Source organism: Lactuca sativa, chromosome 8 (genome assembly GCF_002870075.4).
Source record: "Lactuca sativa cultivar Salinas chromosome 8, Lsat_Salinas_v11, whole genome shotgun sequence".
Taxonomy (NCBI): Eukaryota; Viridiplantae; Streptophyta; class Magnoliopsida; order Asterales; family Asteraceae; genus Lactuca; species Lactuca sativa.
The window spans coordinates 160455030-160459114 of NC_056630.2; the positions used below are offsets into that span (position 1 = coordinate 160455030).

General features: G+C 31.0%; 1 long non-coding RNA gene across 1 annotated transcript; it reads left to right on the forward strand.

Moving 5' to 3' along the window:
- The first annotated feature begins 434 nt into the window (after nt 1-434).
- On the forward strand, nt 435-1956 carry LOC111881703 (uncharacterized). Its single transcript, XR_008225851.1, has 5 exons — nt 435-1094; nt 1181-1257; nt 1357-1437; nt 1561-1632; nt 1712-1956. It is a non-coding gene; the product is annotated as an uncharacterized LOC111881703 (long non-coding RNA).
- The last annotated feature ends 2129 nt before the right edge of the window (nt 1957-4085 follow it).

Consider the following 4085-nt stretch of genomic DNA (forward strand, 5'->3'; position numbering starts at 1 on the left):
AGGCACATCATTCTTATGATGTACTTGTTTTGATTTACTATTATATATATCCCTCCATGTGCATGCCTACTTATGGTGTAATTACATGATCAAAAAAGCTTATCATGTTGCTTTTTTTCCCTATAAACTTGTGATATAAACGTTTAAGAAAAATGACAACATACGGATTAAGTGTTCTCTAGAATGGATAAATAATAATAGTATTTAAAAAAAAACTTATCCTGTTTCTTTTCTTTTCCTAAATAATAACGATTCTAAACAATTCTCAACACTAAACTTTTATAAATATGTAAAAATTTACTACTAAACTATAATTTATGTTTCTTTGTAGGTGCAAGGTGGGACAATGAAGGATAGAATTAACTGTATCAAGGGTATGAATCAACCTTGCATCCCATCCCACATTTCATGTATTTTTCCCAGTGAAATAGAATTGTTAGCAATTCCTAGGTTATGGCTGCCATTCTGGAAGTTGGAGAGAACATGGAACACAATTTTCTTCAGTTTGATCTCGCCCTAAAGCAGATTGAACCAGACACAGCCCGCAAGACTCCTGATTATTTTTTTATAAATATAATTCAACTTTCTCCTCACTTGTTCTTCTTTGTAGATACAACTGATAATAATAAGAAAACAAGGTAAAGGTTGGAATACGGAATGGAATGGAATGAAGTGATTCATTCCATTCCATGTCTTCCCTCTCTATTTTTCTTTCTCATTTTTATTCTAATGATCAAAGTTCTTGTTGTTAATATCAGTTTCCCTGTTCTTTTTTTATACTTGATGCACCCTTGTGTTTGAGGCTTTGAGCGTATGGAGCTATATCCAATAATGAGAATGAGGGCATTTCCGCCTTTTACACATACAAGATTTTTGGGTGGGACAAAATTGCAAGTTTTGTCCCTTTGCAACTTGGAATTGTAGTACACGGGAAGATTGTAATGTAATATGTTTATATGCAAATGTAGGCAATTGAGAAACTAATATCTTCTTTCTTACTGGGAACATATGTCTCTACTCTCCTGTTGAAGATGTTCATCTGATTCCTCAAAGTATTTGGAGAAATATTGAAACTTTGGGTCTTTCAGAAGTTGGTATATTTTTATTTTCTTTATTGGAAAGATATAAATAATTATCTATAAAATATAAATATCACTGATTTTTCTAAGTGTTTATGTAGGAAAGCGTGAAGATATTGTTCAGAATGCTTGTGAAGCTTTGTGTAAGCTTAAAAGTGAAGGGGATGAAGCCAAAGGGGTAAGTGTTTCCAAGATTATAATTGTTATGTTTTTAATTAAAGAAAGTGCATTTATATATTAATTCCTTATTCTAACATGTAAAATTTTGCATATCAAGATTCTCAACGGAGTTCTGACTTCAGATTTTTCTAGAAAAGGAGACTCTGATTTTGAAAGTACGCGTGAGACACTTCTTCATGTAAGCAACACCTTTTCATTGACTATAATACCCTTTGAAAAACACAAAAGAAGTTGACTACCAGTATATGTTTATGAAAAGTTTAGTTGATTAACTATATTTGATCTATAATTTATGTGACAGGTCCTTTCAAATTTGACTTTTGTACAATCATACTTTGATTTCTTTTCGAAAAAAACCGATGAAAAACTTATGGTAGGTTCTAACATTACAATATTTTGTTTTAGAAAATAAAAAAATAAAATATTAAGAGGTATTGATTGATGTGTGGCAGGAAATTGAAGAGGCTGAAATTGAATTGGATCTAGTACAGAAAGAGCAGGCTGTTGAGGAGTCATCTAATGATGTCACAGATTGGAGAAAGCTAAAGCTTCCTTTTCTAGCCAATAACATTCTTTTTTTTGAATTTATGAATTTATAATTAATCTCCATGTGTCAATATTTCTCATGCCACTTTGTTTAAATCCAGATTATGAGAAGGAAGATAAACGTCTTCAAGAAATTAAGGATCACATTCAGTCTCTATATGTACTCTTTTCTAAAACTATTATTCTAACATCATGCAACATATTTTCTTTTCTATTTCATTTTTTTCTTTAATCCTTATCAATAATCTTCCACATCTTTGAGGAGATAATTATTATTTTTATTAATACTGAATAGGGAAAAGGCTAAGCTTAAAGAAGAAGTTGTAGCACGCAGACAGAAGAAATTAGTAATAAAAACATATACAGAAGCACATGTATGAACCAAATCAATTCTACATACCCCGCCATGACTACTTCTCTGATACGGTAAACTTTTCATTTGCACTCCATGTGTATATCAAATTTTGCACTTATGACCCTTCAACTTACATAATACTCTTTGTTTATTTACACCCCTTCCTTTTAAAATTTATATATATTATACCCTTATCATATTTTATATATGAATTCATATATTAGAAAAATATAGTCAAACATTATACATCGCTTTTAACAGATTAATTACAACATCACAAAGATCTCCTTAATACCTTCAAATCAATGCTGGTACTGAATATAATTGATATTTATTTTATATTTAACTTTTTCACAAATTAAATTTATGTTCTAAATAATAATAAATTTGCATTAAGTAACTAAAAAAAAGTAATTTCTATATAAAAATTATATTTGTTATTTAATCAATTCTTTTATTGAACATTATAGTTGTTCCATGGTTGTTTTTTTTTTATCAACTCTAGATTTCATATTCATATACACATTCTTAATGTAACTTCTCTTCTTTTGCTCCACATTTCATCACCATAGTTACTGATTTTTTTGCTGTTTTAGTAGCAGATAAATTGAAGACAAGAAAATGGAATGTTAATTTATTACAGGTAGTAATCATTGGTTCATCACACTTTTCACAAGCTGAGATGTTGACTGTAGATTTACTTGTTGCATAGTGATTGTTAATTATATAATCCTTAAATTGTTTTTTGCTATTTTTCTTTTTACAAGATTGGTATATTTTTACCTAACAATTTAAGGGCATATTTTGTATTTTGTGGTTGTCTACATGTATGGAGAATGCTAAAGATGTGGGTTGGATTTCTGAAATGCATTTCACAAACACAACCACATCCTTTTCGTGTTTTATTAAAAGTATGTCCCACCGTTCACTTTCACTTTCATATTTTGTATTTGATTCTTTTTGGTTTATATTAAGTAAACTAATGTGTTGATGATGAAAACAAGTATCATGTGGAAATAGAAGCATAACAATAAGAAGTAGAAACAAGAAGGTGTTCCTTAATAGCAATGTAGTATTACGTTATATAGTTAGTGAAAGCCTCTTAATAACAATGTACAATAAGATCCCCTTAATACCAATGTATTACAATATTTTGACATGATGTTATGGATGAAATTGATTGTTTTGTTATATATTTGTTTCCATATTTTTGTATTATGCGTAAATGAGTATCGTAAAGATGCGTCGTAAATGTATATCATAAATGGTAGTTGAAGTTTATGACACGCAAATGTGTGTCATCTTCATTTATGTCAGGGGCTTTAATGATACGCAATGCGTGTCCTAAATGAGCGTCGTAAGGTTACGACACGCAAACGCGTGTTGTCTCCTTTATGACAGGGCCTTCCATGATACGCATTGCGCGTCCTAAATGCGTGTCGTAAATGCGCGTCGTCTCTCGTTATGACAGGGCCTTCCTTGACGCGCATTTGTGTGTCGTCTGAGAGTTTTACGACGCACAATGAGCGTCGTAAAAGGCTGTTTTTCTAGTAGTGTAAACTTGGAGTTTATAAAAAAATAAAGAATCTTACTTTTTAAAAGACATAATGATGGTGTGGGAGGTTTCTTTTCAACCTTCCCCCTTTTTTATCCCATGCTTCTAAAGGCTACCATTACTTTAGATTATTTTAATGGTTATGCCTTACTTTTCATAGGCTATATAAGAGATACATGAGGCTTGCATCTTAGCAAGAGTGAAGCTCTTCTTCTTCCTTTCTTTTGTCTCTAGAATCGTGGGTTCTTCTTCTCTTCTTCTTCTCTCTCTTTTGAAGTTAGTTTAGTGTTTAGAAGACCCCCATAGTTGTTCCCTTTAGTGCTTACTTGAGTTAAGCACTTAAAGGCTTTAGACACTCAAGAATACAAGA